The 27,738-nt window shown below is 40.9% G+C and overlaps 1 protein-coding gene and 1 pseudogene across 5 annotated transcripts in view; one reads left to right on the top strand and one right to left on the bottom strand.

Moving 5' to 3' along the window:
* Window positions 1-14,218, bottom strand: part of LOC310676846 — a 29,695-nt pseudogene extending 15,477 nt beyond the window's left edge. The window contains exon 1 of the transcript in view: window positions 14,113-14,218. The product of the transcript in view is annotated as an uncharacterized misc_RNA (transcript). The remainder of the gene's footprint in view (window positions 1-14,112) is intronic.
* LOC310677064 (uncharacterized protein) overlaps window positions 1-27,738 on the top strand; it is a 546,359-nt gene that overhangs the window by 112,831 nt on the left and 405,790 nt on the right. The gene's annotated exons all lie outside the window — the stretch shown is intronic.

Below are 27,738 nucleotides of genomic sequence, written 5' to 3'. Positions count from 1 at the left end.
TGCATGGGAACAAGTTTCGTTGAATTCAGTGGGAGCACTTCTAAGTGAACATGAATAAGACTGAGTTTATTGTTAACCTTTTCTAAACCAATCAAGTCCAAGTTCATTTATTGTTTCTTCTCAAAATGTTCTTCCTATTTTTTTAGCATAGTACTGTAAATAATCAAAGCAGGAAATAAACGATTGCAGTTGTAACGCTGCCCTTCATGCTTAGTTAAGAAGCAAGTCTAGAAATGCATAATATGAATAGTTTGATGCACTATTTAATCTACTTTTATAATTATGGATTTGGATAACCAAGATTTAAAGACCTCAGGGGCAGATTCCTTAAGCACTATACTGCAAACACACGATAGGCCCACTAATGAATCACTGGCATCTGTCTGTCACTGGAGACAATGGAAGAGTGTGCCTTGGGGGGTGAGGTCAAACTGTTGGAAGGTTGCAGTGCCCTGCTGTGGCTGTTGAGACCAATGTGGGAGAGATGTGTAGTTGCAGCTGGGGCAGATGAAGGCGCCCAGTTATGCTGCTGCAGATGCACGATGGTATTTCTTCTCTTTGCGCTCCTCCCAGGGGTAATTTCTCCTCTGGTCACTGCTATGGATACACTACTATGGATAGAGGCATGGCTGTCATTCGCAAGGGATTCCCACATAGGGTTGATGTTGCCATCCTTCATGTCATGTTAGCAGACAACTGGCCTGGTGCCGGAAGCCAGCTGCCTGTAGAGCACATCCTTGGGGATCTTGCCATTCTGTGGACATGTCCAAGCCAGGGTAGACATTGCTGAGACAGGAACATGTCTTGAATGTGGGCTTGGGCGAGCACACCTTTGTTTGGAATTCTGCCATTTGTACCACTATGGCAATGCTTTCTACATGGGGCTGTCTGTAAAAAGTGTTTGGGAACTGGTACTGATTTAGAAAGTGTAGTAAGTTCGCTAATGGGCAAAACAACAACAACATATAGTACGAGTTCTAAAGAGTTACCACTTAGAAATCTAGTTGCATTCCAAGTGCTGGTTTCAGTCTTTAAAACCCCAAATAGTCTGGCTTCTGAATACCCCAAAGAGGTGCTTCCCTTTTCCCTTTTCTATGTGCGCCTGAGCCTTGAGGTCGCTAAGGGAGGCTTCACATTGGCAACATGACCTCCCACTACACATAAAGTGATATGTGATTACACACACACACACACACACACACACACAGAGCGAGAGAGAGAGAGAGAGAGAGCTATGTAGATAGTGAATAATTGAATCCCAAAATGTATGAGGGAATAACAAGCATCCTTGTAATACAGACTGTGGGATAATTGATATACCCTTGCCAATTGCAACCATACCTAATCAGTCTGGAGTTCATTTGCCATAAACTCCTTTCTTTCTACTAAACATATCAATGCGCATCTCTTTGCATAGTACACATAGCAGCATACATTTGTGCCAGTCATGCTAGTCATTTTTCATGAACTGCAATATACTTGCTGACCACAGCAAACAGGTACAATACAAATGGAGTGCCCTCCATAACTCTTGCTAGCGGGTGAGAGTGTCGATAGGTTTTATCATGGAAATGGAAATCACTCAAAGTAAAACCATTCATCTCTGAATGCCTAGAAACAGATGCGGCAGAAGAATGCACAAGAAGGCCAACCGTGGAAGATTATTATTATCTAATTAATCTATTTATAGGGCGTTTAATCACTGCAGTGCAGTTTCTAGATAGAAGCTCAGTCCCCGCAATTCCCCTCAGCAAAGGACAAGACTCTGCAGTAACAATGAGGAGGCATTACCTCATCCGAATGCCCTCAGTGGTTGAACATACTCCAAGGTCAAGACACGGTTTCCTAGCAACTAATGAGAGCTGATTAATCCTTTTGTGGGTGTGACATATACCACACTGATGTGTGTGATTCTGTACTAGGATATACTATTTGTGTAGTGGCAAGAAAAGCAAGTAACAATTACTAGTTGAAAGACATTGCATACATATGCATAGCAATGGCATCATTAGATGTATAAATAATCATGGGGGAAGTGTGACTTTCCATTTGTCATGTTAACCTGAGGCTGTGCATTTTTAAACTATGCATCTTCCCTTTATGGTGAATGCTCATTATATGATTTCTGAGTTAAAAAGCATTGAACCTGGTAGCTATGAGTAAATTGCCTGAAAATGTGGTGCATTTGCTTTCTGATAAGTTTCTACCACTGGTATCACAATGGCTTTTCATTTTGCATCTAGAGCTTGAAATTGGCAGTGTGCTTAAAGCCCGGGAAGACAAGCACAGAAGTGGTGGGTGGATCTCTGGTCAAATGTTTATCTTCTGGGTTTATTGTAAAACAAGGAATGTTGGAGAGTGAACAATTGTAAATGTAGTCATCATTATAACTATGGTTATAAGAAATAATTCTGCAATTGTATCCTCCCTCTAGGGGAAAAATGAGTTTCTCTCCTGAAGCTTTGGCAAAACTCCATCATTTAGCTTGAGTGCCTAACCTCCCGAAAAGGGGGAGAAAGTTTTGCGAGAAGAATTATGCTTTAGTTTTAGAAAGTTCTCCAGAGGGTAAAATATGGTATTTATAATGCAAGAACTTGCTGTCATCTCTACAGGTTTCAGAAGTGCAGCTTCTTCTGTCAATGTCTAATGAACTGTGTAGTTCCGTATGATTTACCATTCCTGATGCTCCGCTAGGAATGATCAATAATACATTCTATATCATTTCTTTTACTTCCAAATGCGCACAGCAGGGTAGAGGGAGCCTTATTAGATTGTAGATTAGGGGGAGAGGGATAGAATAAAACTCTCCCCCTTCCCCAAAGCTGACCTGGTTTGATCATTATAGTTCTCGGTGGTTATTTAAGAAAAGATCCATTTCTTTCTTCCATCCTTTCTTAATATTCAGTGTGTTATTTCATAGCAGCTCTTATGGGCAAAAAAGGAGGGGGGAAACCCTTCCAAAATATACATAAATGGAAAGGAACTGCAGGCTAAATATTAAATTTGAGATCATTTTACAACTCGATTTAGGCAATAGAAAGGCCCCAAAACAAACTCCCTGAGGCTTTGAAAATGGCAAGAAACAGAGAAGTTTGGCTGAGGCCCAGGCTTAGTACAATGTTGCCCTGCTTCGTCTCTCCTCATTTTTCTGAGACCCTGCATGAAGCTTTCTGTTGTTAGGCATTGATTTTACATTTTTCCTTGCAATTCAGGAAGACTAATGAAATACAGAACTGTCCCCCCCGAAGAAGTGAGCACATATTGCGCTGACGATTGAAGGGGGAGGGTGGAGGAGAGGTATTAATATTACTATATAAAAGACCTGCTCTTTTAAAGAAAAAACCCAGAACGTAGAGTTGTATGTGCCTGTGTTTCTCACTGCAGTGATCGGTTGCTTTTATAAGCCTGTTTTAAAAGTTGCGATTGCAATATGAGAAAATTACGCATGTAAAGGTTTGCTTCTGCCAACTTAGAGAGTTAAGTTTCGGGGGAGGGGGATATGCTTGATATTGCCACTTGAGGTTTTCGGGTTCTTCAATCTGAATGGAAAAAAGGATTTTAGGAATATGTACCTTTAAACTTGAAATGGTAAGACCCAGCTTGGGACTAGCAACCTCTTGTACGCTTTCTGGTAATCTGCAAGTCGGTCCTTCAAGCTTGTTCATAAATGGTACTACTCTCCAGTGAGTCACATTTATTAATTTGAATTTAAGAAGATGACCTGCCCTCCAACAGAGGCCTTTTGAGAAAAAAGTCTTGACTGAAATGAACATGCCTACAAATTGTAAAAGACTTAATGACTATGCCTGCTCTCCATATTTGAAAGAAGCAATCTGAATGCAATTTTCAAAGTTCTAGTGATGTTGTTTCAAGTAGTGTCACATTTATTAATTATTAATTTATTAATAGGCCTAACTGGATGGTATGGGGAAATATGGACAGCAGCAGTACTGGAACAATGGAAACACCATCTTAGAGTTATCAGAGGACGATCAAAGCCTGATAAGTTCCCAGACATTTGGCCTGGTTTTAGTAACTATACAAACAATGATCAAACATTCTTGACCAAAAGTCCTGAAATGATATAAAAAAATTCGGGAACATTCTAGCAAGAGGGTAGAGAGGAGGTTTCAAAGATGCAAACAGGTTGTTTGGTGAGTTGACTAGGCGAGGTTTGGGGAAAGCGTAGATCCTGGCAAAGTATCATTGTGGCTAAATAAACTAAGGGTTGTATCCAACAAAATCAATTTGTTTGCACAAGGACTTCTGTTTGTACGATGCAAATTTCCCTCCCTCTCTTCTCCCAAGTGCCTCTTAAATCTGTTTTAGGTTCCCCTCAACCATGCATAGCAGATGGGGGGGGGGGAGAGGGAGAGGATGCTCCACTGTTCAAGCAGATACACCCCTAAGCTGTTTTACAAGGTTTTTGTGCAATAGTTCAGTGCTCTAAGCCTAATTTCAAGCCTGACTGCAGGAGTTCACCCCCATTGCTACATGGGCAGAGTCAGTTAATATTATTTTAAGAGAACAATGTATTATTAACTTATATGCAGAATAGATATCTACCGGGGTTTTATGCCATGTGCAGTCTTCTAAGAATACAACCATTCTTGGTGATAAGTGAGCTCAGCTCCCTCCCCTGTTAATTTTAACAAAGATGTTTAGTAAAACCAATATCAAATAGAGAGAACTTTTGGAGTTAGTTCCATTTGAAGATGTTTCTACAACAAAACAGTCTTCAGCTTGTGCTCTATTTTTAATGGCTGCCATTGTCTACCAGTAGATATTCTCTTGATATGTTGTTATTGTTGTAATGTTATTGTGTGTGTGTGTGTGCTGACTCCACAGCAAAAATCCGTACAAAACTTTCACTTCTCATCCTACACTTGATTTCTTCCTCCATGCATATAAAATTTATCTAGGAATGGCCTAATATGATCTCTTTGGCTACCTCTCCTATTCCTCAAAATTTATGTATGTCAGACCTATTGCTTGCTGCTTAACAGAGCATGGATGTGATGTGGCCCTTGCTAAGAGCGATTCCGGTCTACAATAGGTGGCCATGATGGGATGGGATACCAGGAAACACTGGTATCTGAAACACATTTTGCTGAACCAGAGCAACACAAATGAGCAAGTGGTTTGGTGAGGCTTTGCTAAAGAGATAGATCAGAAGGAAGGGTTTTGAAGAATGAAGGGGCAGAGGCCTGATGTGTGGGGGAGATGGAGAGAATTTTCCCAGCATAGGAAGCAAAATGCAAAAGGCACAGAGACCACAGAAATCAACAGCAAATGAGCTTGTGCGGACTGAAGCCTAGAAGGAGAAGTATGAGAGGGAGATATACACAGTGGGAGAGAAACAAATAGCTTTGTGTGTGTGGATTAGTATATTGAAATCGATATGAAAGCTCATTGGTAGCCAGAGTTAGACTTGAGAACAGAAGTGACATATGAATAACAATAGGAAAGAAAGACGAGTGGAGCAAAATATAGCAAGTGAGAAACATAGCAAGTAGGAATGCCAGCAGGGAAGCTGCCAAAGTCTAGATGAGAAAAATCAAGGGCACGGACAACTATTTTATCAATAGTTATGGAAGGGAATGGGTAGATAATGGAGAGGCTGAAAGTGAAGTAGGAGGACCATGTGATTGTTTTGGATATGGAAGGAGAAGAAGGATGAATCAAATAGGATCATAGTTTTGTATGCTTCAGTGGTGTAAGAGAGGATAGCATCTTCAGCAGTGACCAGTAATTGGTATGAATCAGTGATAGTATAAGAGGAATGGGTTGAGATGAATGCATGCCCTCCAAGCAGAAATGTAACCTGAGTTGAAATAAAGGCTTTGAAAGGAAGTTCATGATGGAGATGAAAAAAGAAAAGGGCAAGGAGCTGTCCGCATAAAAGCAAAAGAGATCACCCAAGAAGCAGGGTATGTGGGTGAAAAAGTATCTAGAGAGCTCCATTTCCCCCAAAGGCTATCTGATTTGTGCTGAGGCTCCTAAGAGGTTTTAGGAGGCCAAATGAAGAGTGACCGTTGTACAAGCCATCTAACAGAATTATGCATAATTCTCCAATTGCTATATAAATAGACGGGAGTTTCTAACATTTTTTGTTTGTTAATGGTTCCTATTACTCGTGTAAATGAATCATGATCTGTGTTAAAGAACAAGGAGGGCTGCACCTGTTTTAAAGGCATTCCTTGGCCAACTTTACACAGAATAGCTCAACTTTTCCAATGCGCATCTGCATGTGGTGAGAGGAAAGAATAACAGCAAAAGAACCTCCAGGACCATTTCAGCAAATACAGCCTGACATTTTGGGCTCTCTGTCTTTTTCTGTGTATGTGGCACCAGTTAATCACATGTTCATAAAAATACTTGCATGTGAGTCAGGCCGATGGCATTAACATTCAGTGCAGTTGGGGAAAATAAATGTAAAAGGTCTGCTGGAAATGCTCCATTGTAGCTCTTTCTCAGTAGCCTGTCAGACAATGCATAAACCTGTGACCTCTTTTGTACACAATTACAATGTATCTCTTCAATCTAAAGCCAGATAATTACAAGGTTACAGAATCCCCTGGCAGGCTGGAAGAAAGGGTTACTCTCATTTTCTCCTAAAGGCGCTGGGGTTCTGCCGTGATAGAAAGGTACGTCTGCTTAGTATGTGGGGGAATGGATATGACGGGCTGGGTGTGTCGCTATTGTCACCAATTTGCCAAATGAAAAGGGAAGGCAAATTGTGCAAGCCCTATTGTTCATCTATCCTTCAGTTATTCTTTACAATTAATCTAAAACCAGTTTTCTCATTGTCACAGTGCATGATAGAAAAAGTCCAATTTTGCACAGTCTTACAGTCCTTTAGAGATTTTATTTTTATAGAACTCTAGAGTTGGAAGGAACCCCCGTGGGGTATCTGGTCCAACATATTGAAATGATGATGATGATGATGATGATGATGATATTTGTACCCCGCCCATCTGACTGAGTTATCCCAGCCACTCTGGGTGGCTTCTGGCATATACAAAAACATAGTAAAACATTAAACTTTAAAAACTTCCCAATACAGGGCTGTCTTCTAAATGTTGCATAGTTATTTATCTCCTTGACATCTGATGGCAGGTGCCACTACTGAAAAGGCCCTCTGCCTGGTTACCTCTAACCTCACTTCTTACAGTGAGGAAGCCAACATATTCTGATTAATCAAGCTAGATTTTTTTTTGGGGGGGGGGCGGCAAATTTAATACAAATACAAATGAAGCTACAGATTGTAAGCAACATCTTAAAGGAAGCACTCTTTCTTTTCTCTCATAAGGGAATACCTGTACTAGGATAATGCTTGCTGCATCACACATGAGCATCATCTCCAAAACAAAGTATACCTTTCTTTTAGCCAGATTTTGGTCTATCAATTGACTAAGAGTTCTTGAATTGAGTGACATCCTTATATGTTTCCCATGGGAAGCCGTGTTCCAAAACCATCATGTAAGCCAGGGGTCAGCAAACTTTTTCAGCAAGGGGCCGGTCCACTGTCCCTCAGACCTTGTGGGGGGGGGTTGGACTGTATTGGGGGGGGCAATGAATGAATTCCTATGCCCCACAAATAACCCAGAGATGCATTTTAAATAAAAGGACACATTCTACTCAGGTAAAAACACGCTAATTCCTGGACCATCTGCAGGCTGGATTTAAAAGCCGATTGGGCTGGATCTGGCCCCGGGGCTTTAGCTTGCCTACCCATGATGTAAGCCACCTCTCCAAAACATGTTAAAGCAAGGATGGAGAACCTGTGGCCCTCCACATATTGTTGAACTCCAGCTCCCATCACCCCTAGCCAGTATGGACAAAACTGAGGAATGATGGGAGTTGTAGTCCAGCAACACCTTGTCTGCACCCTTTTCCTTAAAGGGTTGTACCCCGTTTACTAGCGTCTGTGCATGCAGCTTCTAAATGCCAGTAATGTGTGGCCCAAGCAGCAGCTGAGATGCAGGTGCTGTATGTGCTATATGCATATAGGCTGGCACTCAGCCCTTTTAAACTGTTATTGCAGCTGCATATGTTATGATAAAGGTTTTCAGTGGTGCAGCATGCAGAGAGCTTGGGGAAGGATTGTCAGTGAAAGACTGAACAACTTGGCATCTGAACGATGCCCAGTTAAAGTGCTTGAGGTGGTCTCCAGTCTTTCATTTGCTGCCTCCTTGACACCGGGCACAATGGATGCTAAAGTGATGATGATCACACATGCAATCACCCACTGCAGCAGGAATCGCCCAAAAATTTGTTGCAATCAATGCAAAATATAAATTGCGCAAAGGGAAAACAAGTGACGTTCTGACCCCACACCCCTAAAATCAAGTACAAGCAACAACAACAACAACAAAAGCTGCACCAAAATACTGACAAAAAACAACAATTACTCCTTAGGCCACACTAACAGGCAACCCTCAAGCAAGCAGAAGAAGCAGCAGGTGAAGCACACAGCAAACAAACAAACAAACAAACAAACAAACAAATGTAAAAACAGGAAATACATCCCACAAGAGATATTCTGAGGAAAGGAAGGGCTGGTGGGCTGCTAGCACTTTGCTTCCCACCCAGCCCAGCACTGGACATGGTTTAAAAAAGCCCCCCTCAACAATGGGGACATTACAGTGTACACAGTTATTCCACCCCCCTCCAACATCCTTACATCTTAGTAGGGAAAAGCATGGTGTGTGAAGCATCCTTCAAGCACCTTTCCAGAGCCACCAGGAAAGGTGTCCTGAAAGAAGTCTCCAGTTGCAACCAAATGATAATTTAGTAATGATTAATGAATTCATTAATCTGCATCATCTCTATTCCAGACCATCAATTTCATTCGTATATCAAGAGATGAAACCAGCAGTTTGAACCCATGCTAAGTGCAGTCCTGAAGGACAGTCAATTAAAATACATTATTGTATTTTAAAAACCTTGGCATACAACTCTACTTTTTGATTTCAATAAATAAATATGTTAAAGGTGCCTTGGTAGAACAAGATTACCAAGGTAATTGAATTCTGTCTGAAAACAAAGTTGCAGAGGGACGGGGGGTTCTACTATGGTGACTTTCAGGTTCATGAACTTCAGTTTCTGATATGAATGCAATTCTAGTTAAATGAACTGGTAGAAGGTGGTCACTAGAGGCCAAACTTTCTGAATCGTTGGTATGTGCATATATAATACCCTACGGCTGATTAACCTCTGAAAGTGGCTTGTTAAATGCTCCATTACCTGATTTGTGTGCACACAGCATCCCATAAAGTTGCTAGTATGAATGAAAAGTAAAGCTTGCTAAATTCAGGTTTACTGTGCTTTATGATACAAGAATGCATGTTATTCACCAGCAAAGGTTGTGTGAATCTAAAATAATAAATCATAGAATCATAGAGTTGGAAGGGACCCCAAGGGTCATCTAATCCAACCCCTTGCAATGAAGGAATCTCAGCTAGATCATACATGAGAAATGGGTTTAGTAAATCTCTACCTAAAGTTGAATGTTCTCTTAGTGAAACTGAATTCTTGCTATTCGGTGCGTGTGAAAATATGTCCTTTTGAATTATAGATTTATAGGAACTATCAAAAATTCCCTTCTCCAAATGGAGGGAAAGAAATAGAGAAAGCCTTCTAGAAGGGGAAGCTCCAGACAACCTGGAGGTTCAGCCCACTAACAGTACAGAGTCCTCTTTCCTTCTCACTGGGTCATGGGTTGGACAGGGACAAGGCTCTATGATTTCCAAGATCAAAACAGTGTGTTAACTGTCCACCCACCTGGAAGTGGAGTCCATCTGGGCTCCTTGGGGAGGGAGAGGAGGATATAAATTCAATAAATAAGACGGTAAATGTGATCCCATTCCACATTTACTTTCCCCATAATACATTTGCAGCTGTATTTTATATGCTACTTTCACTTACATTCCCTTCCTGGCAAGAACGGTTTCTAAACCCATATATGAATTCTCATAAACTAGTCCAGCTTTCTCATTCACCTTTCCTCACAGACATCTATTTTTTCCTCAGTCTTCTCCTTCCTTTGTATTTCTGCTTACATTTCCCTTTCTCACACAACCCTATCCTAGTTATTTGGTGCCTGTGAGTACTGGACATGTGAAGGGGTTCTTTACAATGTCCATGGCCAGCCATGCTCCTGATGGCGCACGTTTGGAATCAGACTGAAGAGGGCTTGCATGGCTAGGGAGGAAGACATGCACAGTTCCCTCCACAGGGTTGTGAAACTTGGTTTAGGGAATTAGGGAGCCCCATACAAGTTCAACTGTATGTGCATGGGCCCCTCTGTAGGTGGTACTGAGGTTAGCTGGACATGTTCTAGGGAGTCACCTCATGGATTATTTAGAGCCATTCCAACCTGGATTCAGGCCTGGCTGTCTAATTGATGGACACAATGATGCACCTCCCCATTCCAGGTACGGAAGCTGAAACAGCTGGAGGCTGCTGCTGTTGCTCCCCAACAACAACTGTACCCTGGTGCAGTTGCCTCACTGGTGAATGGAAGGGCCAACCATGATAACTGCCACTGCTTGCATGCCTAGTATCAGAGGTCACAATGGCTGCAGTCTATTTCCATTGTTGGGAGCAGTATGCTTTTGAATGCCAGTTGCTGGAAATCAAAGTGGGAAGAATGATGTTATGCTCAGATCCTGCTTATGGGCTTCCCACAGGCATCTGGTTGAGATCTGGACTAGATTGTCCTTTGACCTGATCCAGCAGTCTCTGCTGATGTTCTTACTTCCCCCTTCCATGTTGGTAAATTTAACTGATTCTTTGACACTGATATATACATCTGTGTATAGCCTTTTCTTTCACTTCAGGCTAATTTACATTCCCCCCCCCCCTAAACCAATGAGCAGCAAAAAAGCAAGCTGCATCTAGTACTTGACCCCTTTCTGTTGAAGGACATTAAAGCCACAGCTTGAGGTTCCTCCATATGCTGTTGCAGGACCTCTTTGCACTGCAGATGACAGTGGGCAGCTGCCTGCTGGGGACTGTTGGGCATTGGGAGGAGGAGGAGGAGGTAGAAAGAGAGTCTCTCATTGACCAACACTTTTATGCCTGAACAAACACAGTTAATTCATTTAAAGAATATAACACCATGCCACTCCCTGAATGATTTCATTTTCTTTGCCGCAATTCTTCGTTCAAGCAGAAATACTTGAATAGTGATTACTGGGTATATTAGTATAATTCATACACTCATTTTGTGCTTTAGAATATCAACATGTTGTTTGACTAAGCAACCTTGTTCCCTATTGTTGTTATTGCAAGGGGGAGGAAGACAGTACATTACAGAATTTTCATAATAAAAAGGCTACACATGATTTCTGAGTGTCACTTTTCCGTGCATTAATAAAACCCAAAGGCATGTCTGTTCCTGACTATTTTTATGCTGGCATGCCATAACTTCCCACACTTATAATGAACAAGCATGTTGGGAGTGAAAGCACTATTGGATTTAGTCATATTAAACACTGAAAAGAAAAAAGGGGAATAATTTTTTTTCAAAGCAGTTAGTGATTTGTTTGCATAATTCCTTGGGGAGCAAAAGAGAAGAAAAGGGTAGGAAAACTATATATAATAAGAAGCAAAAAGCATAGCATAATAGGCTTTCAAAAAACCTCCATGTTTGCAGATGCAATTTTGTAGCAATGTTAAATTATAGATGCAAATGCTTGCCTTTAAAATGCCAGGAGGCTTTTTATAATTTCATGTGTGTGGGGGGGAGGGTGGGTGGGCTGGAGTTAAGTGTAGACATTTGCAAAAATGAAGATCCTGTAAGGAAAAAAAAATCAAATTGACAGTTTGGTAATGCAAACTGTGCACCCTATGTGCATAGTTGAACAGAGGGGGCAAGAAAATATTATTATTTGGATGATGGAATAAATTGCACTGTTTGCTAGCTACCTCCCCAATAAATACATTTGTCATTGCTGACCTCCTGTTTTCTATCCCAATAAATGTATATATGAAAACAACATTCCTCTAGCTGAGTCTGGGATGCAGCCAAGTACATCAGGGTTCCTGAAGTCCCACATTTAACACCTATGGGTAGAGATATTGGGAAAAGAAGTTCTCGCTTGACCTCAAGGGAATATGACTACTGTGGAGCATGGAATAGTTATGGTGCCAGGTAAAGACCATTTGTGAGCCTTTACTGCATAAGTTCTCATATTATATAATGAGAGTCTGTGTAGTGCTTAGCGTGCTGAAAGGGGCCAGGGAGACCCAGGTTCACATACCCCCTCAGCTCTGAAGCTCACTGGATGGAGTTGGACCAGTCACTCTGTCTGTCAGCCTAACTTACCTCACATGATGATTGTAAGGATAGCACTTAAGAGAAAGGGGAACCATGTACTTGGGCTCCTTGGAGGAAAGGCGGGATAGAAATGCAATTGCGAGAGAAAAGCAAGAATTTAATGTTGGCTTAAACTGAATAAAATATAGACATTTTCTATATTTTTCTATAGACATATCCCTTGCATAATCTCTCAGGTGCTTTGTTCTGAGAGAGAACAAGGATAAATTCTCCCCCCACTCAATATACAAATAGATTAGTTAAATGACAAAACTCTATGATTTAGAGATTAAAGTTCATTTTTTGATCTTGAACTGTGTTTTGAAACAAAATAAAGTAGTCTCAACATTTTAGAAGGCCATCAGTGAATACTGTGCTAAAGTTCTAGCATATGCTAGGAAATCTCAGCCAGCCAAATCCTTTTGACTCAACAATGCTAATGTCTTCTTGGAGGTAAGTCCCCACTGAGTTCAATGGGGGATATGTATTTACTTGGGAGTAATCCTATTCAACACAGTGGGGCTTACCTTTGAGGAAATAGATGCAGAATCATAAAGGATGGCATTTACCAAGTGCCATGCACCAGTAGTCTCAAGACCAAGCTGGATAGACCAGATGCTAAATGCATCACTGGATGCTTCATTTTTTTAATTGCTAAAAGCAAGCATGGGTGATTTCCATCAAGCCCTTGGTGCACAGGGAGGGGGCTCAACCCTTTTCTACCCTGCTGTGGTCATGATGAAAATCGTGTCCACCCCTGTGGTGGCTATTAGTCCCAGGAGGAAACTTCCATTAATATCTTGAACAATGTATTGATTGTGCTACACTTGAAGAATACAGATCATAAATAAAACAGTGGCAGAAATGTGCAGTAGACTGACGTCTCAAAAATTTATTCCAAGGAGTACAAAGCACCAAATCTGGGATATTTTGGGAAGACTTTCTCCATATATATTCCTCCACCTGTGAGTTATGATCTTTGAAAGACAGCCACACATGGCACCGCTGTCTGAGGTTGCGTATAACTCACTTCTATTTTTTTTTTTTTTTTTTTGGTGTGTAGCAGCCCTTCCATTGTGAAATCTTCTCTTCAGGAAGATTTGCTAAGCCTTTTCTACTGTGTTTTAAGTGAACTTTGTAACGAAGCTTTTTATTCAACTGGGGTCTGCTAGAATGGTTTTATTTGATTGGTAGAAATTCATCTGATTGAAAACAATGTACTTACATTGGACCTGGTAGAGCATGATACTCTGTGATTCTAATTTGATTTCTTTAGTGAATTCTTATTACAATTCTCACTTACTATTATTTTAGAAGTATCCTACCAACTCAAAATGGAAACTTTCAATAAAATGAAATATATATTGTTGGTGCGATATGCATCTCTTTTGGGATAGCATTCCATAGTTGTGGCACCGCCATAGAAAAGTCTGTCTCTCTTGTATATACACTACGTACTTTACCTAAAGAGGGAGAATGGAGAGTGACCTCTGCTGATACTCCTAATGCATAGGTAGCTTTAAAAAATGAGTTCAATATTTTATTTGCAGCTACTGTAAGAATATAAAATAAATATTAATATACAGTATAGCCAAACATAAAGCCACAAATCATCTGGTTGCCACAACTCAAAGAGGGTGTTGTACTAAGGTTCACAAAAGGGCAACCAAAATGATCATGGGGCTGGAACATCCTTCTTCGCAATTGAACATAAGAAGAGCACTGATGGATCAGACAAGTGGCCCATGTAGTCTAGTGTCCTGTTCTCACTGTGGCCAACCAGTTACCTATGGAAAGCCCCAAAGCAGGAATCTCCCTATTGGTGATTTCCAGCAACTGGTATTCAGAGGTGACTGCCTCTGGTAATGGAGGTATAACATAGCTAGCCACCATGGCTAGTAGCCATTGATAGCCTTATCTTTAATGAATTTGTCTAATCCCATTTTATAGCCATCCATGGTGGTAGCCACCACTACATTTTGGGGGAGCAAATTCCACAGTTTAGCTAGGTGCTGTGTACTGCCACACTAGGACCCAGCCACATTGGATGACCATTGCTCCTACTGTTATACTACAGTGCTATAGGAGTTCTAGGTCAGAAGGCAGCTTTTGCTCATACAGCTTTATGTGCAAAGGTTCCATCACTACCTACAGCCATGATCATTACAGGAAAGCAAAGGGGTGGGACAAGTTGGCACAACTCTGCTCTCTGCTCACCTGTTGAGAAGCACACCAGCACCAACACCAGAACAAGACTGTATGGTCTGTTAATTTCCATTGATACAACTGTCTTGCTGGTGCTTGTTTCTCCTCCCCTCTTCCCTGAGTCTGATGTTTGGGTTTCCCACCCTTTAATCAATGTTCTTAAATAAGACACGTTTCCTAATAATTGCGCACTCTCCATACATAATGAGATAGTTCTGAAGCCTGTGGAACTTGGCAGGGAGTAAGGATCTGTCTGCATTATGAGAGCTGTTTAAAAAAATAATGTGAAAAGTCTCTCTGATAGTTTAGAAATATTTTTGCTTTTTATGGTGCAAAGCAGTCCTTCTCTCTCAACTGAGTATGAGCACGAATGATAATTTATTTGTACAAAATAAATTGCATGCATAGTTCTCTAAACAAAAACAAAAGTAATTAACTGCAAATTACATGGTATTGGCAACTGGTGTAGAGTCTTGGGCTGATTTGTTTGATTTTTTAACAGCACTGCATCCCACAGTGCCCTCTTCTGAAATAAATGTGGGACTTTGGCAGAACTGTTTGGAATGGCTGGAAATCAGAGGATCCCTTTAGTTCATTTGACAATATTGTTTCCTTTCCAGCACATTCTTGGATATAATGTGTACATCTCTGCTGTTATTTATTCAGATGCACGGGCTTTGGTCAGATCATCAGAAGAACAGTTCCAAAGAAGCATCTTGTTCTATCAGGGCCTGGTGTACACTTGCAGTTACATCACTTTGCTTCTCTACTTACTAAGATGCTTAGTGACTGGCAGCCAAATGTGTGAACTAATTCAATGGAGAAACATTATGTTATTGATGGACCATGCCATTCCTTCTCATTGGAATCACTAAGTGATGAACATGCATATGTAAACCAGACTTTTTAACTGTGTTAAAATGTCATATAGGGGATGTGCATGTCCAGCCAGGAGTTTAGGAAATGGTGGAAGTGCCCCTCTGTCAGACTCTGCTGACAGAAGGGGAGAGGGGCTTCACTCCAGCATCTGCAATGTGCTGAGCAATTGGAAAGTTACCACCAGTAGCAGTGGCATAGTGTGTGGGAGGGCCACGGGGCTGGTTGCCCTGGGTGCAAAATTTGTTAAGGGGCACACAATTTCAACACACGGTGCTCCCTCAATACAGCTATGCTCTTCCATCATTGGGTTCTGTTGAAAATGGCTTGTCCATGCAAACCAGGACGTCATCTCCCCAGAAAAACTCTTATTTTCTTATCTCTGTGACTGCAATCTCCTGGGTAACGTGGATGCCATTAGGCAGTTGAATGTGCATGTGTACTCTGTCTATTTCATTCCCTCCCTCCCACCCCGCTCTGTGTGGTCCGGGGCACTAGCAACCCATGCCATGCCACTGATCAGTAGTGTTCCTGCTGGTGGCTGTAAGCACAGAGCCATGAAACGAGGTGTTCCAAGGTAGAAACAGGATCTGCTGGATCCAAAGCTGCACGATTCCCCTGAAAGGCAGTCATTCCAGACCCTAAACTATTCCAGCTCTGTAGCTAGTGCTCCTGCATTGCTTTGAATGGGGAGAAATGAAATGAAAAGATCTGCCAGACAGAAAAGCTTGATGAAACAGGCTCCATATTCTGCCCTTGGTGACACAAGCCAGCAGGACTTTGCTGTGTCCCAACCCCACTTAGGATTGCTTTGTTCATTGGGCTTGGCTAAGGTGTGGGCAATGAAGAGTATCCGACAGGATCCATTTTTCAAAGCAGCCATATAGTACATTGTGTTAGTGTACTATGAGGAAGGCCTAAGGAGGCAGTCTTGAGAAGCCCTTAGGTATAAAGTTGTTTCCATTGTATTTACAACTACAGTTACCGTACCCTTATCACAAAGTGCTTTGCCAAAGCGGAGTAAATTTGTTAATCTACAGCAGCAATGGGAACACAAGAAAATTCAGAACTGGGGCATAGGTGGTTAATCCTTCTCTATGCAGTGGCGTAGCGTGGGGGGTGCAGGGGGGGCCGGCCGCACCGGGCGCAACATCGGGGGGGGGGGCGCTCGCACTCACAGCTCTCTGAGTGCTAAAATCCATGGGTTAGGGGGCGCAAATTACTTGCCTTGCCCCGGGTGCTGACAACCCACGCTACGCCACTGTCTCAATGCAAACCACATACTGCATTATTTTTATTTCTCACGGGTGCTCTCTTTTATATAATTGATTTTTTTATACATGTTTCATTGCATCAATCTGAACTGGCTATATGGTGATACCACTAGAAAATTATTTTAGAAACTTCCTGGTGCACTTTGCCCTGAGATTTCCCATCTGCAACTTTGCTTATTGTATCATGGATTGCTGCTCAAGCTGTTGCTCTTTAAACAATTTTCTTGTTTTCCTACACCCCATGAATAGATTCCTTCCAGTTTACCAATTTACATAAACACTATTGTTTAGGGAAACTGTCAAAATTACTTCAGATATCTTCCATTATATTTATTGTTGTTCTATGTTTTTCCATCTCCATCTATATTTTATTATGAAGGCATGCTTTTACTGTTATGATTTGAAGCATGTCAAAACAGTGCACTCAATTATTGTGAATTGTCATTATCCAATCCTGTGCTCTTCCTGAAGATGGGCCAAGCCTGGAGCAGAAAATATACCATTTAGCACACTGGGATTTTAATATGCGACCCATCTTATAAACCAGGAGTGGGGAGCCTCTGACCCATGGGTCTAATTTGGCTCACCAGTCCTTCCCATCTAGACCACCAAGCCACTCTGGCCAAGCCACACCTACCTGCTCTATACCTGACTTCAGGTGGTATTATTTTTAGCAGTATAAAGTCATGGGTGGTAATTATGTATTATTCATGGTAATTATGTACCATTATTAAAGAATTATGTCTTATTCTCATAATACATAATTACTTCATTAAAAATATGTAATCTATATGTTTCTATGAAACCTTTAAGTATGATTCCTAAGGAAATACTTACACAACAAGACACTCTTAAAGATCCTTTATGTTTCCCCCCACTCCTTATGCTGCCTATTCTCATTACTCTAAGGAAGTAAATAAAAAGCTGTAATTTGTTTATTTTTAAAAACTGAAGCTGTCTTTTCTTTACATAGGTACCTTTCAGCTTTTAGCTACTGCTTTTGCTCCACTCTTAACTCTTCATCAAATTCATAGGGAAAGTTTCCGTGACTCCCTAAGTCTTCACTCCTTGCCTGGGCATCAATTCTCATTCTTCGGTTGTATCCACAGTACTTTCTACCCTTTGGAAAGTGGTTATGCATCTGCCAGCAAAAGTTATTTCTTTCTTTATGTTGGTGTATCTGCTGAAACTTGCATGTGGCAATCACCTATGTTTGCACAAATTGCCCCTGGATGCAAAGAGGTTCCATTGCATCTTAGTTACAACAAGTGCTCTTGAAATGTATTATTCCATTTATTCATAGTAGAAATGTTCTGCTCAAGTGAAACAGTTCTATTTGTATACCATTGACTTTAATACTACTAGAATTTCATCCATATTTCAAAGAGATTTAAATCAGTGATAAATTATGATGCCCTTGAACTAAAGTTGAGGTCTCAAATCATAAGAGAGCTTCAAAATTCATCATTTAGTTGTCTGAAATGCAATCTTATTAGCAATTGCCATGTGGCTGGAAAAATGTGAGATGCTATGCTGATAAGGGACAGCAATTTCAGTTTGTTTCCTGAATGTAGTCTATAATTCCTTTTTGGTAATGATTCCCCGCTCCAGGAAACTAGTGCTTTCAGGTGATAGTATCTGGCTTCTTGTTTGTTGAACTGTTTATAAAACATAGAAATGTGCTGAAGCCCAAGATGGGAGCTTGCTAAATATTCAAATGTGAAGTACTATGACAGAGAGCAATCTGCTTTTAATGTCGGATATGTTCTCAAGCCTGAATGTTGGCCCATCTTGTATTGTATTGTTGGATACCATATGGGAGACTGGTCATGTGAATGTGTGCAATATATCTTTGGTGAGTCTTGGTCTCTATGACTTCTACCCTGCCAGACCCAATGGCCAATGAAATGGTTTTCATCTCCATTTTCCAGCTGTGCTTCTTTTTCAACACAATTCTCAACCTAGTCCACAGTGCATGCCATAAATTACTTCTGCGTAGCAACTGGCACTTGAACAAATGTTGTTTCTCATATATTGGGTTAAATCCACACTGTCTGTAATTATCTGGGTAACTCTAGATCAGGCATGGCCAAACTTGGCCCTCCAGCTGTTTTGGGACTACAACTCCCATCACGACCTAGCTAACAGGATCAGTGGTCAGGGATGATGGAAATTGTAGTCCCAAAACAGCTGGAGGGCCAAGTTTGGCCATGCCTGATCTAGATCAACAAAGGGATGGATGCTTAGAATGGTATTGATAAATGGGAGATCATCCCATACAAACATAATTTACTGAAGGAGACATTGATTTTCCTCGCCAGTGAAGTCCCAAGGACCCCTACTGGCCTTCAAATGCCACAAGAGATCGTTTTCTAGATCAAAATGATTTATTTGCATCTCACTCAGTTCCTTTTCAATAACAATGGCTGCTCTTAGAAAGAAATGGACCGCCACTACCTCGCGGTCTTCCTTCTAATCATGGTCTCTAAGCGTCATAGCCCATTGTTAGGACTGCCATAGAGATCCCACCAAAAGTAGCATTCCTGAAGTGCATTCTTCACCCAGATGTTGTTGGACTACAACTCTTATCATTCCTGGCTATCTCTTTCCATGCTGATTGGGATGATGGGAAGTGGAGTCCATCTGGAGGGCCACGGCTTCCCAACCCCCACTGTAACATTTACAATATTCTAAGTTATTGTAAGCAGGTAAACATAACTGAAGTATCCAGGTTAATCAGCTTTGTTAATTGAAGCAACTCTTATCTGGGCAACCATAACGTATAATAGTCTAAACATTCATCAAGAGCATTTGCAATTAAAAGCAATCCTGCTCCTTTTAAGAATGGTGAAGCAGTTAACTTATCACGAGTGCTGAAATATTGTTTTGTTATTCACATAGATATCTGGATAAGATATCATGGCAAGAACAGTCCTACTCAATAGCCAATTAATGTATATTGATGCCTGAAGCAGCTGAAATGTTGGAACTAGCTGTCTGTTTAATACGATTGCATATGTAATTGAACACATTAACATTTGCTATGCTTTGAATTAAGTTCCCTAAATAGAAAGGTAATAGGATAGTTAATGCATGTTAAATTTGTTCAGAGACCTTTAGAATATTGTGCCCTTAAGGGAACTGTGTGGGTGTATGCTCTTTTATTCAGGTCAGGAGACCAGGAGCAACACAGTTATCAAAATCTCTCACTCTCCCACCCCCTGCAACACACTTTGTTTAACATGCAGCCTGATGAAGAGTTCTGGAGAACTTGAAAGCTTGTTCACTCTTTTATATATATTTTAGTTTGTCCTAATAATTGTCTGACTCCATTTTGGCTTTTTTCTTAAGGACCAACATGGTGTCCTTAGGTTTTTTTTTTTTAATGTGTGTGTGTGTCTTAGAGAATATACAGTCTAGCTGTTCAGAAGCAGGGTTTTCTACCACCTGAAGATGGGACTTTTGCGGGTATGCAATTAAATAGTTACCCTAGTGCAAATATTAGCAGTAGTGCAATGGGCTTTCCTCCCCTCCCCAAATCTGCTCTGGAGGGTTGGGAGGAGCCCTAAGAACACATTTAGAGGACATGCAAGAGGACGAGAACAGCTCTGCAGGTCTCTGCAAGTGCCGAGCTGCCTAGTCCACCTGCTGAAAGCATGCATGGGTGAAAGCATCAAAACAGAGCAGTCTGGGTTTAGGGTTAAGCTGGGCCAAGGTCTATGAATCCTGAGCTGGCCTCCTGTCCTCACTTGATGGCATTGCATCTGATTTGGGCCTGATTAATAGATGGATCAATAAGTACCCCCAAACTATGAACCTGGTCCTAGTTAGAATGCTTTCCTGCAGAATAGTATGAACTGCCCACTAATAATCTTCTAGCTTGAACTTCAGTTATGGTTTGAACCTAAGCTGTGGATTTTAGAACAATATATCTTCACATACAGGTGTAAGTGAATAATGCCAGGTAGAATTGGACTACTGAATTGATGGTGGGCACATGGTTTCTTCCGAATGTGTGGCATACTGTTGCAATCATATTTCCATCCTGCTGCTGGATGTGTGACTGCTTAGGTATCCTAATTCCTACTACTGAAGAAAGTTGGAAAATGAATGTAATAAATAGTGTGTGGATGAGGGTGGGTGGGGAAGCTAGTCACAAGGTCCTCATCAGCAAGTTCCAAATAGCAGAATAGTCAACAACCTGCCTGAGTTCGCCACTCAAGTGCAAAGCTTTGTGGTGCAAAATATGGGTTGTTTGGTATGTTACAGTTTGTTACAGTTACAAGGTAGACTTTAGGGACAACTCACGGTGTAGAAAAATAAGCTGATTCTCACTCTGCATTTTTTCATGCAAGAATTTGAGCTTATGCTGGTCAATTAATGACTTTCGTAAGGAGAATGCCAAATATACTGATAATTTTCTTCCTCAAGTTTACTTTTCAATTGTAAATAGTTTGCGATATTGTTGGATTTCTGATAATAGGGCTAATGGAACCCCATAAATTCCTCTGATAGTAGGTAAAGTTCCAGAGTTGGTCCAGCGTATAGTTTGTAAAGAATTTAATTTATGAAGCCATATAAAGAGTGTAACATATTACCTACTTGTAGTCATTCCCACTTGCAATGTTGTAAATTCTTTTGTATACATGGCAGCAGCAGTGACTCAAATGTTACCATGTTACTTCACTGTTCCTTCAGAGACACGCAGAAGATTGCTTTTCATTTTCTAAAAATATAGCTCTCTCTCTCTCTATTTTTTTTGAGACATAGCTTGTCTTTGGACTTCTATGTATACTTAGAATAAGATGCAAGCCATTCTCAAGTTTGCACTTGAGAAGTTTGCACATGTTCCTGATGAATAAATCCTGTCTAAACAGCAAGGAATGAAGGTTAGGTGCTAAGCAAATATTGCCCATTAAATATGTTATGACTCTGCCTTTGAGGACCTGTGAGAGTGTTGGGAAAAGCCTAGAGCAGCTTTTCCCAACCGTAGTCCCCAGACATTTTTTAACTACAACTCCCATCAGCCCCAGCCAGCACAACCCAATGGTCATGAAAGATGGGAATTGCAGTACAACAGCATCTGGGGACTCAAGATTGGGAAAGACTTGCCTAGAGTACTGACGCCAGCACAGACAGACTTTGTGCGGTAACATCTCGAATATTTTTCTTTCTTCTTTCCAAGACGAGTGGTTAACTTTATCAGCAGCCATTTGACTTGACATCTCGTTGGATAGCAGTAGACATATAGATGGCAGCCCACAGCTGTGCAAGCATGGAGAACTGGACTGAGGTCATATGTCCCAAGGCCATTTGGACAAGCTGCATTGTACTGTAAGATTGTGCCTGTCATGGGAAGGACAACGGTTAATATTTCATTAGCATAGTGAAGAGGAGGAAAGAAAGAGTACTCCATACCCCCCATTTAGTCCATTGACTGTAGTATTAGTTTCCAAGGGCTTCAAAAGAATGGAACAGGAGCAGAGGGCGTATATAAGATTAATTCTCAGATTCAAGATTTGCTATTAAGGAACTTTTGTGAAGCACAATTTCCTGAATCAAGGGGGGAAAAATAAAATCATCTTTTAGACTCAGCTAATTGTTGAGGCAATGTGACTGTAATCATTTTGTCTTTCCATGCTGGGGTTTATTCTAAGAGGTTCTGTGCATTGCGTTTGCCATGCGTTATGCTATTCATGGTTTCCCCCCAGGGTAAATAATACTGGTGTGGGCCTGCAATGAGATATGCTCTCCCATTAGGGACCATGCTGCTTAGCAGCAGGAGCACCAGTGCTGTTTTCATGCTTGAATGGCAAATGCTCGTAGCTTAAATCCCCTCTCATTTGCAGCTATTGGAGACAACTGCATTCTTTCAGTGAACACTTGCGAAAGGTATTGATTTCTCATCAATCCTAACAGGAACATTTGTTGGTGGGGAGAAAGAATACCTGAGGATGGCTAAAAATCATTTGTAAGAACAGGAAAAAAAAAGCTAATTAAATTGATAACTACAGGGTGGAAAAAAACCTTCAGTGACAAATATTCATCTCGCAAACCTGAGGTACAAATTATATTATATAATTCCCCTCCCCCCAAGCAGTGTCATTAGTATGATTTCTATTTGGCAATTATATTTCATAGTTCAGTGAAAACCAAGATGTATTAAGTACTGTCAAAAATGATGAGAAGTCCAAGCATTATAGCCTGAAACTTAATGTTTAGTAAATGAAATGTTTTATATCTAAAAGAAAGAAGCAGAAGCAGCAATCTTAAGTTTTGTGCTTCAGTTCATAGGCACATTCCTATTAGTGTTTTGCTTTGTGGCAGTAAATAGGTCAAGAGGTGTCTGCATGTAACATCTCTGCTCAGAGATCTGCACTATTTGTCCATTTGCTACCGGGCCAAGTTCAATGTGTTTCTATTAGTATATAAAGCCCTTAATAGCTTGGGACCAGTTTACTTGCAGGATGGCTCACTCAACTGCTTTGATCTGTGGAAGTGGCTCTCTTACACAGGCATAGGCAAACTTGGTCCTCCAGATGTTTTGGGACTACAACTCCCATCATCCCTGACCACTGGTCCTGTTAGCTAGGGATGACGGGAGTTGTAGCCCCAAAACATCTGGAGGGCCGAGTTTGCCTATGCCTGCTCTTACAGGTGCTAATATTATACCCATTCTGCACTTGCAATAAACTGATATTTTGGTGTGGCAGCACCTATGCTTTGGAACTCCCTGCCTGTTGACAACAATCAGGCACCTGCACTGTATTTTGTTTGATGCCTTTTTAAAACATTTTTTGTTTAGGCAAGCCTAGACAGACGTTAGAGAGGATGCGTGTATTCTTTTTTTTTTTTTTTAGCTGGTTTGATTTTAACCATATTTTAGTATGGTTTGAAACAGGTTTTTAAAATCATTTTTGTTAAATAAATAAACAGAGTATACTACTATTGGGGTAAGGCATGGCACCGCTAAGGCAACCCTGCCGCTTCCCTTCCTCCTTCCTTTCACTGCTTACATTTAAATACTTTTGCTGCTTGTAATGCAGAGGCAGCTCTGTTAGTCTGTTTTCATTGCCCCTCCTCTGCACCTCAAAGATCCTTCAGATGAGTAAGGTATTCTGGGAGAGGCCACCTGGGAGAGTGCCTGCGCTAGCACATTTCTGCATCAGCTATAATTTTTATTTTAGATTTAGTTAAAAGAGTAAAGTTACCTAATATCAAAATTTTAATTTATTAAAAAAAATCAGAAGCCGTGGGAAAATGGTAGCAGTGCTGGTGCTCTCCTGGACCACTTCACCCAGAATGCCTCACTCTGCAGAAAGGCCCCTTTCCTCAGAGCAAGATGCTCTGAAGAGACTTTCAACAGCCAGATGGGTAGCAGCTGAGCAACCCGTCTAATAGAAGGGCTGGCTTTGAGGTTGTAGTTAATAATGATGATTCTACCCCATCTGCCCCATTATACATTACTAATGTAATAGCCTCTGTCTTTTTTCATTAACTGCTTAATAGTTTTTCTGCTTCATGGCAGTTGTGTTAAATAAGAATTCCAAGCATAATATTTTTTTCCCCTTTCTACTTCAGTAATACCAACATTTTTCTCTTGCTACATTACTAATATGATGGCATTTGCTTCAATAATTTTGTCTGTGCATCAGCATTTAAAATAAAAAAGGGATATTCTGAAATACCAGGCTCTGAATGAGCTGGTGACTCCCTTGGTGAAATCCATGGGATGACACTCAAAGGCCTAAGAGACACATAGTAGTGTAAGTATAAGTGCAGTGCTGCACAGTGTTGTATAGTGATAAGATCTGTGAAGCAATTCCCTCCCCCTGTGGATGAGCCAAATGACAGGGTTGACTATATTATAAAAGGGACAATAAAGAAAGCTAGTTCTTTGAAACATGTCAAATGCAAATGACAATTACTGTGAGTTCCTTATGATGATATGTAGAGATGGAAATTATTTTTGTTCTGCTGTAGAAGAGAAGCACTTGAAATGCATTGCATTTGTCACAATAAAATGCAACACATTTACATTTCCAACTTTGGAGGCGTGTGAGAGTGGCTTCATTGCTCCTCCAGTGCCTCCTGCTTCTGCAACCAGAGCTGGAGCTATGAGAGACATCAAAAACAGCCCAGTGAGGAAGCCCTGGCCTGTGAGGGATCCATTTGTTTCAATAGTCAATTCCAGGTCAGGAAGTCAGTGGCAGAATGGCACTTCTTGAAACATTGGAGAAACATATATACCTTTATATAGTGTATACACCTTTGTCCTGCTCTGGTAACAAGTACACCATTGCCTGTTTTATTGTGTTTTAAGTGAGTCACCTTGAGAATTTTGATTATAAATACGTGCAAGCAAGCAAGCAAGCAAGCAAACAAACAGCACCTTTGGGACTTGGCGGTTGAAACTCCATAGATGCTTACCTGGGAGGAAGTCCCAGTAAGCTCAGTGCAGTTTACCTCTGAGTAGACATGTATAGGGCTTCCCTGTTTAGAACACAGGCACTTGTCTATTCAGAAGCAATTCCCATTGAGTTAAATGAGAGTTACTCTCAGCTAAGTGTGTGTAAAACAGCAGTCTTCCTCTTTTCTTGATGGGTGGGCTGGGATAATGGGTGAGGGATTGAAGGCCAAAGTCGTCCTGTTGACGTTTTTCCCAGAGATGAAGAGTTAGCGCTGAAAGGGTTACATCTGTCTTCCAAGGGAGCAGCTTTGCTGATATTATAATATAATAGAAAGCTCAACCCAAGGTGGCCGGCACTGAATCAGTATTTCAAACTAGATTAAGAGATTAGTTATTGAGATTGGATTACTGTCCCGAGAGCCCTGCTGCTGTTTTACAGCCTCACAACGAGGTTCCACAGAGACAAGCACTATGTAAATAGAGGGTAGGTAGAGAGGGGAGACACTATTATCAAGCACTGGTAGAGTCCAATTGTCTGAAATATGGCTTTGGTATGCAATACAATACTATACGCCTCCCCAGTTCCTTCAGGTATCCAATGCCCGAGGTGCGGCGGAGTCTTTTCATTATTTGTTTTATATCTGGCTACAGTTTTTGTACTAACAGTAACAGTGATTAACAGTATCATTTGGTAGCCCCAAAGGGAACTCTAGGCGGTTTCAATTCAATTGCAGGCCTCTACGGCTCTTCATAAACCACAAGAATGAAGAAAGGCTTTTCCAACTGAATTACTGTCTTTTATTCAATCAGTGACTGTGTAATTGATCTGTACTATGACCTTTCCTTTCCGTTCTCTTACAGTTCCTGTACTTGTTCAGATATGATTAGTTTCTTATCTAAGCTCTTGCGCTTTATTTCCTCCATTGTTGGTCCGCACGAAAAAGCATAGATAGGAGAGGAAGAAAATGAAACCATCTTCTTTGCTGATAATATACACTAATCGCCTAGATGAATTCCTAAGAATCTGTAGTCCATTTTCCTTCCCATCTGAATTCATATCCTGAAGTGGACCTGCTGCAGGCACAAATGGCATCCCAGAGCTAGTGGTGGATGGCGTGTTGGGACAGGAACACTTGCCTCACCTCCCAGCATTTTGGCTAAATCTCTATCAGCCTGCTTTTTAGGGAGGCTAACCTATTTAATGCACTGTGCACGGCAGATGCAAACCCCATATCTTTCTGGGCTACTTGTGATTTTTCAATGGAAATTGTTCTTGCTCTAGCACAGGAATGGTAACCTTAGACCCAAGTGCCAAATATAGACCTCCAAATGTCTCTATCTGTATTTTGTAGCATGGGCTGGTGGCAAGAAACATTGCATGTATATTTGTAAACAACAACAATTTATTTTAATTGATATTTTTTGCTGTATTCAGCTGACTTCAATGTTTTCAAAGAGATTCTGAAGAATGGCTCATTGCTAAAAACAGAGCTTTCCAAACTGTTCATGTTGGTGACACGCTTTTTAGGCACGCGTCATTTTGCAACACAGTAATTCAGTTTTACTAGCAAACTGGAAGTTAAACCAACCTCTTTTCAGTCCAGAGAGGACTGCAGCCGACACACTAATGTGTCGTGACACACAGTTTGGAGATCTCTGGTTTAAAACATCGTTCTTCAGACAAAGATCTCCATACTTTAAGCAAAAATATGCTGATAGCTAATTGCCCTCAAGTGTATGCATTCATGTCACCATTCATGAGGTCCTCTGCTAACAGGTCTAGGGTCTAGTTGACTGTGAGCTCCCTAGCTATTGTATAGTGGAAGGAACAAGTTTTAATTTCTGAGGTGTTTTTTTTTAAAAAAGTAGAGTGTTTTTATGAAATGGGACATGAACTTTGTAGTCAGGAAGGAATGTGGGCAGGACCTTGTAATGGCTTGCTCATTACTCTTGTGTAAAGTAATTTGTTCTATCTGTCTGCAATTTGAATCCCTGTAAACTGCAAAAAATAAATCAATCTATTATGGGATTTTCTTCCAACTAATTACTATATTTTATTACGAAGGCTTTTGAAGCACAATCCTCTTGTGTGCTTCTTTGCTTTCATTCTCCCTCTGACCATTTCCCATGCTTTGAATTTAAATCTGGGAGGAAGCCACAATCAGTTTTAATCACTCTGTCTGTACTCTGTTGGATTTAGCTGATGCTTAACTTCCTTCCAGATTTCCTTCCAGAAATCTGTAATACTAAAGTAAATAAATAAATAAATAATCTGAAGGTGGGTAAGTTGATTAATTTTTACCCCATATAAATCATTTGCTTTTGAAAGTCACATCTCCCATGAACCTGCCTTTTCCTGAGGCACCCGATTGGTCCATCTTACCTGGTAGTACCTAGTTTGGCTGACAATGATTTTCCAAGGTCTATGTGGGGTCCTTTAGCAGGGGATGCCAAGACTTCATGACTGGAAAGTATGTGATTACTCCTGAGCTATGGACCTTGATGCGCTCTTATATGTTTCTTCTGTGGGAATAAAGCAATAATGGTATCAGGTATTGAAGGATGAATTAAGACTAATGTTGCTGGCCGCCCCCCCCCCCCACATTTACCTGTGATTCGCATAATCACTTTAGGATTTGTTCTAAGCA

Source organism: Podarcis tiliguerta, assembly GCF_965153285.1.
Source record: "Podarcis tiliguerta genome assembly, chromosome: 4".
Taxonomy (NCBI): Eukaryota; Metazoa; Chordata; class Lepidosauria; order Squamata; family Lacertidae; genus Podarcis; species Podarcis tiliguerta.
The sequence above is the reverse complement of the archived record's forward strand: the minus strand, read 5'-3'. Positions and strand labels throughout refer to the sequence as shown.